The 16,626-nt window shown below is 37.1% G+C and overlaps 1 protein-coding gene across 2 annotated transcripts in view; it reads left to right on the forward strand.

The window, feature by feature from the left end:
- Positions 1-1,171: 1,171 nt before the first annotated feature.
- The window catches only part of LOC132126430 (extracellular sulfatase Sulf-2-like), a 28,193-nt gene continuing 12,738 nt past the window's right edge, over positions 1,172-16,626 (forward strand). Inside the window, exon 1 of one of the 2 annotated variants that reach the window (XM_059537677.1) lies at positions 1,172-1,528. The gene's annotated coding sequence lies outside the window, so the exon portion shown is untranslated. Of the gene's footprint in view, positions 1,529-15,968; positions 16,505-16,626 lie in introns of those variants that run through there. The other variant, XM_059537679.1, reaches the window with a different exon arrangement.

Here is a 16,626-nt window from a genome sequence, read left to right on the forward strand (position 1 = left end):
AGATGTCAGTGGGCAGCAGCCAGCAACTAGAAGGCAGTTTTATGTATATGTTATACCTTTGTCTTTTATCTAATTTTCAAATACTTATTTGCTTCATATCAAAGTTTGTAATGTGATTCATCTCATAGATGGTTTGTTCATGCCTTAACTCTAAAATACCTTAAAAAAATTCCCTATGGGACAAATCAATAAAAAAATAAAATAAATAATAACTTTGTTAACCAAGGTCACTGAAAAGTGGACAGGCACTGTTGCACTCAACTGCTAGGTTTTTGCTTACCGGTCCAAGTCAAAAGAGCCCACACTAAATCTCACACATTATTGCCTCTTCATTGCAATTTTTTGAAAATATTTTAATTATCCAAAATGGGAAAACTGTAAGATTAGAACAGCACATATCTTCACAGTAAGCCACATAATAGATAGTAAGATATATAATTTAATGATAACAAAAGGTTTTCAGTATCATTTAATTCATACTTACATTATGAAGCCACACCCATTCACTGAAGCCACACCTCTTTTGTGAGCACTTAACTAAACCATAACCCAAAACATTTTCTATAAATGTAGTCTAGTCAATTTTATTTTATTTTTTTTATTCAGCATTACTGCAAATGGTTAATTACTGTATGAAAAGGTCTCTTTGGTAGAAAGATTTAATTGAATTTTAATCTAAATATATATTAATTTGAATACATTTAAATATTTGTATTTACTTATTTATTTACTCTTCTAAGTTCATCTGTATGCATCTAATTGTCTCCCACATTTTCTTCACAGTTGTTTCTTTGAACACTCAACTTTGCAGTTTCTTGTGCCCCTGTTAACAGCTCTCTGCCTTACCAGTGCTTCTGATAGTTGCCAGCCCAATAAATACCGTCTCTGTACCCGGTGATCCAGTCCCCTGCCCTCCTGCTCTAAGATTGATCCCTTATCCCCACCCCTTCTTTTCTCTCATTGCTGCCAGACCCGCAGCTTTAGAACCCATGTGAATAGGTGAAACTCTGAGGCTCCAACAGATGGCCAGAGCTGCCCTGATTCAGTCACACTGCTGCCGGATGAATACCAGCTCAGAGAGCCCAGAAAGAGTGGAAAAACAGAGTTCGAGGACAGCAAAAGAGAGATAGAGAGAGTGATAGAGTTTCCCCTGTGTGTGGGAGAACAAGGGGAAACAGGGGACGTGTTAATATGCATGAGAGGAAAAGTAACTGGGTGAGAGTGGGAAAGAGAGACAACAAGAGAGAGGAGTGGACGATATTGAATTGTAGATTGAGGGACTTCTTTCCCTCCCGCCCTCTTTTATTTATCTGCTATGGAACCACGCCTCCTTCTTTTCACCTCTCCGTGTGTCTATATCAGGGGACCGGCTATGAGAGAGCCCATTTGTACGGCTGGCAGAGGGGGAGTCGAGTCTGAGGTGGTCTGGCGAAGAACGAACAGGTGACGGATCATCATATCCCTGACTTAAACGCCTCCTGTAGTTGCTCTGTTCTTCAGGAAGGATTCAGAGGTGGGCATTAGTGAGGTACGTGCCTTTGTCCCTAATTATTGCTTTGTAGCACTACCCCTGTCAGACTGACACCATTAATGGATTCACAGGTATATTCCTCTATTGTTCAAGCAGATTATAATTTTCCACGCTCTCCAGACTGTAATATGCTAAATAAATCTACAATTCTAAAATTACTTAACTGATATTTTGTATACGACTTTCTTGAATGCTAATAAAATGCCTAAATTGATGTCTTTTTTTAAGCCCAAATCACTGGCATTGGGAGATTCAGATAGTTGTGATTCTTGGATTTCTTTGCATCTATGAAACCTTTTTTAGGTTTGTTTCTTCTAGTCTTCTCAGACTCTTCGGGTTGGTGGCTTATAGTTCTTGGTTTTTCATATCTCAGATGTTTGTCCCTCATACTCGCAGTCACTTACCATGCTTGAGTCGTGAGTCGTGTGTGTGATTTTGGCCCTTTTAAGGACTTTAACAAGAGTCTGTCGTCACCCTTTTAAAATGCTACATGACTCACATTGCATTTTTGATGGTGAAGAACTGCTCTCTGGGTCAAGTAGGTCCCTGGAAGCAAGTGATGTTTGGAGGGATTCATTGACTAAAATATGCATCAGTGAGTGTGTGCTCATGTTTGCTGTGTGAGGCTATGAGGTAATGACAAAGGTGATGTGGGCTAAGAGATCTGTGCCTTAGTCATTCATTATTTAATGTTCACTCTGTCTCCGCTCAGCCCCAGAACAACTGGCCTCCTTTTCCTCTTCTGCTGTCTGAACCAGAACTGTGGACCAGGTCCTATGACATTTAGTGCATCAGACCTGTACAAATGAGTTCAGATGGTCAATGTCACATACTGTATATGCTTCTTTGATTAGTAACCTAGAAATAGTGCTGAATTTAAAATATTTTGTATTCAGTTTACATTTTGAATCTATGATTTAGTGGTCTCTGGTTTTTGGACCCTCTACACAATGCATTCAATGCATATTCTTTCTTTTTTCAAAGATTTCTTAAAAGTAGATCAGCACTGTCGGCACCAACTGCCTTATGATTAGTGCGTCGGCACATAGTGCAATTGGCTAACAGTGACCCAAGTTTGATTACCGTCTCGAGGTCCTATGCCTATCCTGCTTCCCTCTCTCCTCCCAGTGCTTTCTTGTCCTATCTCTTCTGCTGTATCTCAATAAAAAGCCCATAAAAAAAGTAGATCAGCAGTAAGTTTAGAGCTAAGTGAAACTGCTCATTTGGGACCTCTGTCTGACAGCACACACACACACAAAAGGAATTTGATCTAAATTTTCTAATTCCTGAGTGGGAGCTATTTCATTTGCATATGTCCGTCGCGGCCTCAATTGGGTTCTTGTATGTTTTGATGATTTTATCCAGTTTACAAGTTAGAAACCACCTATTTTTGCATTCCTTTGTCTATATGTAACAAATATAAGTTTAATTGATTTGGTTTTAGCATGAAATTAATTCATTACACTGATGAAAGCAGCAAGCCGAAACATCTGTTATTTATATTTATCTCCAAGGTTTGCAGTCTAAAAGAGAATTTTAGAGTGGAAACCTTGAGTAACGTTTAGCATGAAAAAACACATAATGGACTTTAAACCTTTAACCTAACCATGAAACCCCACTCCTAACCGAGCCTTATAACTATCTATTATTGTAAAATCAATAATTTTTTTCTTGATTGTTCATAATTTTTTCATAAACTTATAGTGCCTAATGCATTGCTGTTGTGATATTCAGGAGGTTATTTTTTGTGATTCTTGGATTTCTTTCCATTCATTGAATCTTTTTAGGTTTATTTCTCCTAGTCTTCTCAAACTCGTCTTAAAATGTTGGTGTCGGATTAAGTCATCATAATTGTACATCCCAATTTACTGTACAATATTTCACCATTTTTGTCCATTAAACTTAACCATAATTTCTCACTCCTAACCAAATCTGTAATTTAACCATAATTATAACTGGAAAACCCTATTAAAGTTACGATTTTGAAATGATCCAGGTCACACAATATCACATGATTTCATCATCAGTTTTAATGAGTGTGTTAGCAGCGTAATTGATAGACTAGAAAAGAACAGATTTGACACAAATCAGTAAGGAATCCTTGACTTTTCTAAAGGTTAAACCATCAAACCACTGAGAAGTTGAGTTGTATTGGCACTTTTTAATCTCTAGAGTAAATACAGGTTTGATATTTAACCATAAATATTTTTTTATATTTTGAGAACTGAGTTGATTGTTGTGGTCAAATAAAAGGCTTTTAAATAAAATGATGATAAGCATAGAACAAGGTTGTGCACATAAAATTTAATAACTTATATATTATCAAAAAAATGAGCAAGACGTGTAAAATGTTTTCTTTTTGTCTTTCTCATTTCTCTCAACATCTCTTATGAGATCCACCCAGCCACCCAGAACATCCGTGTGATTTTTTAAATTAATTTTTTTATCAAAGAGCCTGGACACTAGACAAATTCAAACCAGCCTGGAGCACGTCTTTGTGAGACACAAGGTCTCATTTTCATGAGCTGCTGAGAGCAAAACAAGGCCTGATATGAATCTAAAGTATAATTTGAGCCTGGTGCCCACCGTCTTACATGTTAATGCTGACTGGAAGTCTTTGATGAGTGATTTGGAGTACAGCACCTCTGGCGGTGCCCTCTGAGGCAGTGAATGCATTACAGAGCTGTGCCAAGATACGGCAGGTGTCCAGCTGAGATCTGTAATTACATTCAGCCAAGGATATGGAGAACATCAATCTTAGATCAGAATCAGAATTTGTAATCAAAAGTGTTTTATTTTATTTATTATTATTATTTCAGTCAAGATCAAATGTGTATTTTCTTCTTCTTGAGATAACTGGTGTATGTTTTCAATTGCTTTTTGAATAATAATATGCCATTGCTATAATATTACCTGTTTACTCATTACTCATCACTCAGACTCCTCCCATTGTAAACACCACTCCTCCCACTGTAGACTACACCTCTCTTCAGAAGCAATGAACATTCAGGTCTAGAATCCATCTCTCGTCTCATGTAACATTAACATCTTTCACAACAGCAGTACATGGCTCATTGGTGCTTTAATGAAATGAGTGTGTTGGATATGGATGTGGGAATTTAGGTTTCAGGCGCCCTTGTAGATTTCCTTGTAGATGTTGTAAAGAATATTACAGGTTGTTTTCGTCCATGCAGTGGAAGCTACGAGAATATTTTTTGCGCACAAAGAAAACAAAAACAACAACTTAATTCAACAATTTCTTCTCTTCTGTGTCAGTCTCCGCTGTGCGTTCATGAGAGTATTACAAAGTGACACACTGAATTAAACATGAAATATGGAAGTAGAAAGATTGAAATAGTATTTTGTTGTGAAACCAATAATTTCATTTAAAAAAATGCTAATGCAAATTAAATGCTAATAAAGATAAAAGGTAGCCTTTTTTTATGAGGATGTAGATGTAGATTTATGTAGGAATAGGGAAGCAGTGTAGGGAAAAAGCAGCGATGTGATGTGAAAGTGCTTGGGAAAGTTTAATAGAGGTGCTACAGCATTTAGGATGAGCTGCAGAGGTTTGATAAAGTACCCTGGGAGACAACTGTGACAGTCATTGGGACTAATGGTGAACTGCACACCAAAGGAAATTACAGTGACCTTAAAGTGATCAGAAGCACTTATAGGCAAACAGAGCGTCTGTATATGAGAATATATAGAGTTTTCCAAGTGCTGTTATCAATATTTTTAGAGTACTGTTTTTAAAACATTGTTCATATACTCGACATATAAAGATTTGTCTTTTTCCTCATTCTTGCCATTCTCCTCAATCACGTACCCTGAGGGTTCTCACAACTGAGTTTCAATAGGGTCTTGCTCAGACTTCAGCTCACATCTACCCATTACTCTCTCTGGTTTTCTCTCGTACGCCATATCTATCTCTCACTCCCTCAGGAGCTCAGCAGGCTTTGTGGCTGCTTATTAACTTTTATGGAATTATAGATTTCTGAAATTGGATTTTCACAACTCACTAAAGAAAGCAGATTAGCTGGCTACTCTTACATGCACCAGAGTTTTTCTGGCCCGAAACTTAACTTGAATGTTTGAATGTGGACAATTAGTTTATATTGTGGCAGGTTTATCCTCTCTTTCCAGTAGTTTTTTTCCCCTTTTCTAGCAGAATCATATCACAATAGCCTGTGGTAGTTGAAAGTTTAGATGAGCACCTTGTCTTTATTTGTGAATGGGGATAAAGTGTTTGTTGTAGTAAGATGTATACTACATTCACAGAACATCAAAAAATCAGGGGGGCACTGCACTAACTGAAGCGAGCTTCTTTGTGGGCACACATCAAGATTTTAACTGGGTAAATGAAAGGCTTCTGGAGTAGACAGAGAGAGATCTGGACGGAATCAAGCAAACATCAGTCTGCACCAGAACTGATCTGAAACCACTGATAAACCTCCCATTGCATAGGCTACATATTTTTCATAAATTAGAACTAATGAGTTGGTGACGTGCACATCTCTGAAAATAATACTTTAAACTTACTATTGCCATTTTCCCAAGTTTTCATATCTGATACTGATATTTTACTGCTAAGCAAATATGCACAATATTTTTAATGCATGGGTTATCTTAAAGTATTATTATATTTAAGTATATACAGTAGATAGTTGAAAAACAAACAATTATTCTAAATTATTATAGTTTTTTATTGGTTTTATTTTAATGAAATATTTCTATTCAGCTGTTGGAGGAATGGATTTATCATAATGTCATCATAGCAGATGTGTGAAGGTGGAGTGATGACTGCGAGTATCAGCTGTTAAGTGTGAATCATGGTAACTGGCATCTGTGAAAAGACAGAGATTCATATCTTAGGGAAGCACTTACTTGAAATGAGCCATATTGGATGACTTAGATAACACTTCATATGGATGTTTTTTTTTTATCATCAAACTAATAGTCTGTCCTAGAAACTCAAGATTATCAAAGTTCAATCATCGGCCCAATGGTTCCAGAACATAAATTTGATACAAGGCCCAAGGTTTGTGTTATTAATTGCATTGCATTGAGTTATTAATCTAACTACTCTGAAGTATTAGCAGAAACTATTCTAGTTTAGCTCAACAAATAGTGACCTATATGGGTTTGCGTGAGAAAGTTCTTAATATTTAGATGTACATACTCCAGTATGCTTGTCTCTTTAGTGTTACTTTCACTATAATTGGTTGTGGGTGGCAGCGTGGTTAAGCCTGATTTGGGACTGGATTGTTGCCTAGTTTCTGCACAGCCCCAGAACAGAAATAGAACTGGGCCTATTAGTTTTTATCTGGCTATGTATCCTGCAGTGAGTCAAACAAACAGCCCATTACACAGTTAGCTGTGCAGTGAGTAATGATGCACAGACCTCATAAAAACCCACGTTCAGGAGCATCTCTGCCCGTCATGTCATTTTGAGTCCTCATTTATATTAAATAGCTGCCAGAGTCACTAATAGCCACCTAGACAGTGGGAGACAGAGAAGATCAGTAGCTCAGGATCCTGTGATCTCATTTCTTCATGAGTGTATGAAGTAATGCAGTTTTCATGAGCTTTCATGAGAGATCTGGCCTCTGGACATGATCAAGACCAAACCAAAGACTAATGCGTTTTCTGTTCTGTACATAATTACATCCGTGTCTGGGGTGTTGATCTTGAGGTGGAGCATTGACAAATCAGACCTTAGAGGTTTAGCGCAACGTTAATGAATTGTAAGAATCGACGTTGCTGTCAATCAGTAGATTTGGATTTGAGGCTTAGATTACTTTGTGTACTAAAAGGGCTTATGCTTGGTGATATTACAGAAAGCAGATATATATTCAGTTATTCTGTTTGAGGCATGATCGTGTGTATACTTCACCTCTCATCCCCTTCCAGGCTCTTTTTTGAATTTGCCTTCAGAGCAGCAAGATAAAACAGCCTCTGCCACCTGGAAGAAAGTGAAAAACTCTTCAAAGACATAGTGGAAATGTTGAGATATATATATATATATATGCTGAGATGCTGAGATTTGTAATTATTTCCCATTTTAATATATTTTAAAACTTTAAAAAGATTTTTTTAGCAGACATAACTCCATTCATCAGTGTCAAATGATCCTTCAGAATTCATGGTGATATGCTGATTGAAAAAAAATCTTATGCTTTCATAATGTTAAAAACAGTTGTGCTGCTTATTATTTTTTTAATATTTAAGATTTTTTTAAGATTCTTTAATTAATAGAAGTTCAAAAAAACAGCATTTATTTGAATTATATAAATATTTCTTTTGTAACCTTGTAAATGTCTTTACTGTCACTTTTGATCAATTTAATGAATCCTTGCTGAATAAAATTATAAATTTCTTTAAAAAATCTTACTGAACGCAAACTTCTGAATGGTAGTGTACATATTAAAAACCCTGATCTACGCACACCAGGCAGATCCCCCTGCAATCTAATTAGGAGTCAGATATTAAAACAGTGAGCTGTGTGCTGGGATAATTGATTCTTTCCACTCTGTGCACATGAAATAAGCAGACAGCAGGAGATACCCGGCTTTGTCAACACTGGGCGATGTGCCTGCTTTTTAAAAAATGCGCCCCAATGAAGCAACGTAGATTGTGCCAACAGACATCCCGCACACAAAGGTACGCCACATGCATCCCAGTGTGTATGGGGATGAATGAATAACCTCCTGTTTGTATGAGTGGGTTAGCCTGGCAGGTCAGTGGGAAATCATACGCGCTTTTTCTTCCCGCACTTTTTGGCTGTCATCAGAGTAACACTCTAACTCTCTCTCTCTCTCCTCCGGGCAAAAACACTCAAACCCTGATAATTACCCTCTTCCTTTGAGAGTTATCAAAATGGACAACTCTCCCGCTGCTTTGCTAATTACTTTAATAGGTTTAGATAGAGATTAGCAACAGACTAGAAGCTTAAGGGATGTGTGATGTTGATAGTAAGTGAATAATTCCTTTTACCTTTCTTTGATTTTAAAATTTTGTTGTTTATGTTTATTATTTTTATTCTATCTTAAGTCTGCTGTATTTATGGTATCATCTAAGTTGGGAATGGGACCACAGAACATCAGTTCGTGTGCATTCAGGGTCATTAACTGACCCCTATTGCTGTCCACTGACCTTAATGTCGAAGCCATGACTATGTGTCTGTAGAGTCATTCACTATCACAATTTATGGTCTGTTTTATAGAGGTTGGGTCAGACTCAGTCTCTCATCAAGTACCTTTTGCTTTGTGTAGCCCTTTCTGCCCTGAAGCAGATTCCACCCGAACCTCTCAATTAGTAGTGGCAACCACCGGGAAAAGCAGTGGAAATTGTGGGAATGGTAATAGTCTTTTTTATGGATTACAGATTACGATCATCAAAGGGGCGGCTGAGAGGGTCCAGTCTCGCCACAGGGTAAAAGACGCATACACTGGCCCCAGTGACAGCGTCATTAACGAAATGGGCTTTAGTGACGCCACATTAATGGCCAGTTATCAAATGGAGGGAAAAGTGGCTATTGTAACCAAATACCACAATGCAATGATTAGGTACTGTATAAGCTAAATGTATATACAGTATGTGGGAACTGTGTAATACTATCTTGGGAAACTGCATATTTTCCCAACATGGTTCCCTTTTCATTCAGTGGCAGATGTTTTTTTGTTATCTAAAGCAATTTACATTGCATTTAAATGGATAGTTAAACCAAAAATTGTAAATCTGTCATTAGTTACTCACCCTCATACCCCTGAGACCTTTGTTAATCTTTGGAACACAAATTAGGATATTTCTGATGAAATCTGAGATCTCTCTGACCCTGCATAGACAGAAATGCAACTGACATTTTCAAGGCTCAAAAAGGTAGTAAGGACATCGTTAGAATAGCTCATGTGACATCAGTGGTTCAACATAATTTTATGAAGTTATGAGAATACTTTTTGCGTGCAGAGAAAACAAAAAATAATGACTTCAACAATTAATTTTTTTCTGTGTCAGTATTCAACGCACATTCAAGAGAGAACCACGACACATGCGTGTGGTGCTGCTTAAATTAAGTTAGTATTTTTTTTCTTTATGCACAAAAAGTATTCTCGTAGCTTCATAAATTTAAGGTTGAACCACTGATGTCAAAGTGAAAAATGTAACTATGTCCTTACTACTTTTTGTGTTAGTTGTGTTGCTGTCTATGTAGGGTAAGAAAGCTCCCAAATTTCATCAAAAAAATCTTTTGTAAAAAGATGATGTATCTAATGCCATGCTCTGTTTTGTTTGAGCAACTCTATTTTTGGTATGCTGTTTATTAAGTTTTGGCCTGCATGTCTTGTCATTGCTTCTTATGAATTAGCATTAGAGGGAGTTTTAGGATCAAAGGCATGGTAACATCAAGAAGATGATTTAAACAGCTGTGACAGCAGGTCACCTGAGACTGAGACATTCTTTTACCTTTATATTGTTCACAAGTTGTTAAAGCCCATCCCTAATGTGTGGCTTACCAGTGAGATCTGTTGGAATTACTGGAATTAAAGGAGTCGCTGGCCTATATTCATTAGTCAAAGTGACATTTATTTATTTATTGTTTGTTTGTTTTGTGCTGATTCTGAGGGGAAATCTGTGGATTTAAATATGGTCAAATGTGTTAAATGGAGCTGAATATGAGTCTTATTGGTAGCTGAAATCATTATCAAATTGACCACATTTTTAAAGAAACCTACACAAAGCAGGATGGCATTTATGGAATTCTATTATTGACAGGAGGGTTTGATTCTGAGTAAATCAATGGATGCCAGTCATAGGTCGCTGGTGATATGATTAAAGATATTCATGCACAATTAAAACACAATGTGATGGAAATGAGACAATGATTTTCACCAGCTGTTTTATCAGTTTGGCACTTGTGTCTGACAGTTGGTAATTTATTTCTGTTATGGTTATGTGAGTGTGAGAAACTGCTTTCGATTTGGACTACACATTATTAGGTCCAAATTCAGCAGGACAGGAACAAATGATAATGATAAGAACTGTCCAGGAATGCTTTAGATGGTTATACCTCGGTTGCGCCCAAAACAGAGCATGATTAACAATATGGGCCTTTGTTATCACACCATCTGAAGTTTTAGAATTTCAGACACAGTACAAGTACAATTAGATTTTTTCAGTTAGTTAAGTCAGTTAATTAAAGATTGTTTAAATTCATTCCTGTTTGAGTTGCTTTTATGCAGGTTCACTTCTTAGAATTGTTTTGATGTGGTGTTCTTTTAGTTATTGGGGAAAATTGTCTAAAATGTCAAGGTCCATATTCCATAACTGTTTCATACTTCATTAGCTGTTTCTTTTTCCATAAAGACAATCAAAGCAGTTTATGTCTGAATAGCTGAGATTTCTTATGAAGAATCAGGTCAGTGTGCTAGGCATTGGACCTTGTCTAATTCCTCTTTTTAAGTTCCCATCCATCCCTGCTGTTCTTAAAGCCCTTGTGTGTTTTTGGCAATGAGGCCTGTAACATGTATAGATTTTGGAGGGGCTACCACTAAGCCTACTAATCTAACCACAAAGAGACGGACGGGAGAAAGAGAAGAGGATTAGGATGAGGAAAGTCAGAAAAAGGAAAATACCAACCAGCCGCACATCCCCAGGGACAGTCTCCAATGAAGATTAGAAAATCCCAACAGTGGCCACACTGACAGTGGGAAACCCTTTCGAATTACAGCTAAGGTTCATGTGCAGGAATCCACGGGGGTCAGAGACGTTGGATGTGATAATTACACTTTCTGCTGTGAAAAAAGTGCTCCTTTGTAGGAAGATAGTGTTAGTGAATAGTGGCAATTGGGGTTATTATGGTTTTGAAAAATACCTTTTTTTGTTTGTATTTATTTTGATTTACAGTTCTAATTTAATTTTAGTTCATTTTAATTTGTAATATATATATATATTTGCATAGTTTTATTTCTTTATATTACATTGTGGCTAAAAGTGAATCTTTCATGCAACCAGTTTGTTCAAAATGCTGATTCATACAGGAACTATATAAGTGACCATCTTTATGAGTGAGTCATTAAATCTTCCAGTCAACCACATCATTTAAAAACACTTAATAATACAGAAAAACCACTACTTTTTGTTGCTTAAAGATATGCAAAAGTTCCTTTTTTTAAATAAAATACTTTTATTCAAATACCAAAAAAGTGCAACATACTCATACAATTTTTTTTTAATTGTCATTGTCATAAATTTTTGTATTTATTTTGATTTTGATTTTTCTAATGTTGGACTTGTTCTCTATTTTACCTATTGTAAATTTAGTTAATTAAACATTGTTATTTATTGCTATGCTTGTTATTTCTACTTGAGCCACTCACTGACTGACCATAAAGATTTATGTGTTTCTTTGTATTCACCACTGAGCCAGTTTACAGAAATAAGATACCAATATTGTCTGTAATCATCATTAAGTCAAGGCCATTATCATTCCCCTCTCCCCCAAGTCATTTAGAGGAGACAAGAAAAATTGCAAGTAATTAAAAGAGAATGAATGACGTGTACTGGCATCCTCTAGCGTGGCAGAAAGCAGACTGCATGGAAAACTGATACTAATCATTGGACACAAGCAAACTAATCTTTCCCTACAGACTCAAATGTTTCATAGATAAAAACATACAAATAAATGTATTGTCCTTGGATATATTATTCCAGGTTTTATTAAGGATATATTCATAGTACGTGTGGTTTTAATGTGATGAATATTTAAATGAGCAGCATTTAGAATACTCTACATTAGAATATGCAAATGAAGTAACTAGTAGTTTTCACTCCATCTCTTTATTTTTCAGAAGAGGATGAGTGGGACCAGTGCTCCCAGAAGGAGTAATCCTAAAAAATGTTCCTGGTGGTTAGCAGTGGAAAAACACTTTGTTGTGGTTGGAACATTTACCAGAAACTGTTTTCTCTTCTAGTTGCGTGTTAAGGAACCAGAGGGTCCACATGAAACCCTCAGAGGCTCAATCACAGCACTGCTGATAGTTTGTACATTTGGGCCAAAAAGTTCTGAGTCAACTATAGTGAATATAATTCTCTTTTGCATTTGCTGGTTTAATCCAATATTGTCCCAACTGTTTTTTTTCTTTGGTGGGTTTGTGCCCTTTTTACTTTAATTCAAGCTCCATGATCTCCAAAGTTACTTAAAAAAAACATTCCCTGTGTTTTTAGACCTGAATTGAATTTTGAATCCCAGATTTCAATGTTCGATCTCAGACTTTTGGACCCCACTGTATGCTGCCCTCTGTCCTTCTGTCACAGGACAGACGGAGGGCGGTAAAGTGACCAGGGTGACCCCCACAGATATCCCCCACTGGCCACAGGGCTCAGGACCACCACGCTTGCCTAGTGAATGCCATATGGTTGCCGATAGATACGAAAGACGGGAACTGGATTCCTTTGCTCCTGATGGCAGGAGTACCACACATATCATTTGTTAATCTGTCACCAGTTAGACACTGCAATTAGTATAGGCAACAACAATTATTAGTACATAGGGTTTCTGTCAGGTTGTTTGTGATTTTTAGCTTCATAATAGCAACAGTGCACACATTTCAAACCACATTTATTTAAATTCAGCTAAAAATACTTCTTTAATGTATTTGATGTCTTGTTCTTTTCCTCCCTTTGTTCTTTGTTCTGAAAACTGTGTCAGTGTCATTTGTCTTGAGGAAGCACCAAAACATGACTTTTCATCTGTGTGTCATTAGCTGATTGCTGCGATAACAAGCAAATGATTATGATCATTAAGGGTTATTCTGACCTTTCTTTGGTGTTGTTTGAATCGGAAACAGAAAAGACTCATCTTAAACTCACGGATATCAGTTCAAAGAAGCTCATAGGTTGAAGAAGATGGATTGAAGTGATACATTTTTAAATCTTCTATGTTCTTATACATAACTATTCAACTAATATTCTGGATTCAAATACGATTGACAATTTTTTTTGGCATAAAGTTGATTACCACCTTATTTTCTTTTCTTTGAAATGGAACTGAATGGTGCAGAATTTTATAAGCACTTTTTGTTAATATTTTGTGGCTTTACTACTGAGTATTTTAGCATTTACTACAATTTCAAAGAAAAGTATATATATATATATATATATATATAGAGTACAAAAGTTTGGACACACCTTCTCATTCAAAGAGTTTTCTTTATTTTCATGACTATGAAAATTGTAGAGTCACACTGAAGGCATCAAGGGCTATTTGACCAAGAAGGAGAGTGATGGGGTGCTGCGCCAGATGACCTGGCCTCCACAGTCACCGGACCTGAACCCAATCGAGATGGTTTAGGGGTGAGCTGGACCGCAGACAGAAGGCAAAAGGGCCAACAAGTGCTAAGCATCTCTCGGGGAACTCCTTCAAGACTGTTGGAAGACCATTTCAGGTGACTACCTCTTGAAGCTCATCAAGAGAATGCCAAGAGTGTGCAAAGCAGTAATCAAAGCAAAGGGTGGCTACTTTGAAGAACCTACAATATGACATATTGTCAGTTGTTTCACAATTTTTTGTTATGTATATAATTCCATATATAATTCCACATGTGTTAATTCATAGTTTTGATGCCTTCAGTGTGAATCTACAATTTTCATAGTCATGAAAATAAAGAAAACTCTTTGAATGAGAAGGTGTGTCCAAACTTTTGGTCTGAAGTACTAGAGAACATAAGGACTTTAGCCATCCTCTGTCAGTAACATGTTAAGCAATGCTTTATTGTTTCTCACTTGAGTTGATTTGCTCTCTCATTTGCTCTTGTCAGCATAATGATGTGTCTCAGAGGGTTACATGTCAATGACGATTACAGGACTTAAGGTGTTGACTCCAAACCAGTCAAATTAGTTTAGATGCATGATTTAGAAGCCCTTTGTGTTCACACAGTGCTGACAATGCTTTTCAGCTGTTTATCATATTGCTGATCAAAGCAGAAACCACAATTTGCTCGTGATAATTATATGTTCAATATTTGCCGTAAGAAAATGCCCTTCTGCAACTGCTAACACCATCATTAAAACTCACGAATCAATTGTTGTAGGTGCCATGGCCTATATGTTCCACTCCAAACAAGTAAGGAATGATGGATACTGATGTTGACCAAATCCGACGCAAGTCCGTTTGGCCACAGTCTACCACAAAAGGGTCTGATGTACAGTATTCAACTGGAGAGTCCACATATCCCCCCACCTCACTTTAAACTAGCTGGCAGATAAAGGTCTTTTCCATGAAAGAGGCTTGTCAGACCATTTGCATCTGAATGCCAACTGCTGCTGGCAAATTCAAGGAGACTTTGGAAAGTTTGCATACTGAATTGGAGGGTGGACGCACATTCCCCAAGCCATGCCAGCATAGTTATGAGGGCAGGAAGTAGACGAATGGTGGTACTTGAGAGGCCCAGGGCATGAAAGTCGGGTCAAGTGCGCCCTATTTCACCTGTGTCCAATGGCTCTTTTTGGTTTCAGTTGTTCTGCAATGTATAAGACCTTCTGTAAAAATCATTATTACATTTGTCAATGAGACTGTCCGTAGTGCCTACATTCCTACTGAGTTACTTTTCTTTGGTCTGATTCTGTTTGATGTTTATTATTGAAATCAGCCTGCTTGTAAGAGTTAGCTTACACACACACACACACACACACACACACACAAAATGCCATATCAAATTAATAAAAGATGTCTTAAATGTCCTGTAGACCACTGCAATTAATTATTTAGCAATTTAAAATAAAAGAAAAAACTATAAATGTAAATCTATATGTTAATATTAATCTTTTTATTTTTATTTCCAGTAAAATATTTATGCCATTTAAAATAGTTTTACTTGTTTTAATGATAAAAACTGCTAGGTTTTTCAGCTATATTTTGCTGTATTTTATATATTCAATACTCTGTGGATTAAAAAAAAATTAACTCTACATTTCATAACTAGCTCAAAATTGAGAAATGTTATTACATTTTCCCCCTACTTTTGAGTGAAATTTGATATGAAGTTTAAAATTGGTTTTCTGAGGTCCAAATGTTTTATTTATTTATTTCTTTTTTCATTCTGGCATTCATTATATCCCAAGGTTTGCCACACCATCATGTCATCCCGATTTACCATGCAAGCTGATCAAAACGCTGACAGCTGCAGTAACAGGAGCATTGCGCTAAAGGACAGGCTGGCATACAGAATGGCAGATCAGATACAGAACATCTGATACTGGCACCATTTTACCTCAAGCCCCTTGTCATAAATTATTCTCACTGGTGTGGCAGTAATGAAGAGCCCGTAAAATAGATTGCTTGAAACGTATCTCTCCCATCACCATGCAGGTGTTCAAAGATTTGTAGCAATGAGTATGTCGCAATTAACAATGTTAGCATTCCTTTTAAGGATGAAAACATCTCCTGTTTGTCTAACTAGAGCTATAAAAGGTTGAACTCTTTTCTCAACTTGTTGTTTTTATCAATTGCCAGCAATGAGTCCTCAAGAGGGAGAAGGAGTAAAGGAGGGGGTCCCGGGGTGAACAGAGCAGCCAAGAGAATTTAAAACAGTAGACCCCCAAGGTCAGACCTCATCCATTCCCCTGAGAGAGAACAATGACTTAGGAGAGAACGGGAATTAACATGGACTGAATGCAGCTGTGTGAGTGTTCGTGAGGGTATGAGAGGAGATGGTGGGAGAAATGGAAAGAGAAAAAGTGACGAGAAAAGCATAGATGCAGGACAGAAGGCTGTCAAGATGTATGATAAGATTAAAAATACCCTTGGATAATTTTTTAGATGAGAAGCTCCAGGGATGAGCAGTGGGAGACCCTCAAGGCAACTCTTGCAGAAAGTTTCGGCTGTTAGTTTGGAGGGTGAACTTTGTGCAATCACATCTGCTCTGAAGACCGCAGGGTGCCTGGATCTACAGCACGCCTGGCCTTGACTGCTCGGAGGTAAGATTATGAGACTGAGGAGGATGGGAAGAATTTTAACCTCTGGAAATCGCAAGAGTCTGTTGAAGCCCGTGTGTTCTGAGCTTTAAGAAAATAAGCTTGCATGGAGCTTCATGAGAGGG

This window comes from Carassius carassius, chromosome 44, assembly GCF_963082965.1.
Source record: "Carassius carassius chromosome 44, fCarCar2.1, whole genome shotgun sequence".
In the NCBI taxonomy this organism is placed as follows: Eukaryota; Metazoa; Chordata; class Actinopteri; order Cypriniformes; family Cyprinidae; genus Carassius; species Carassius carassius.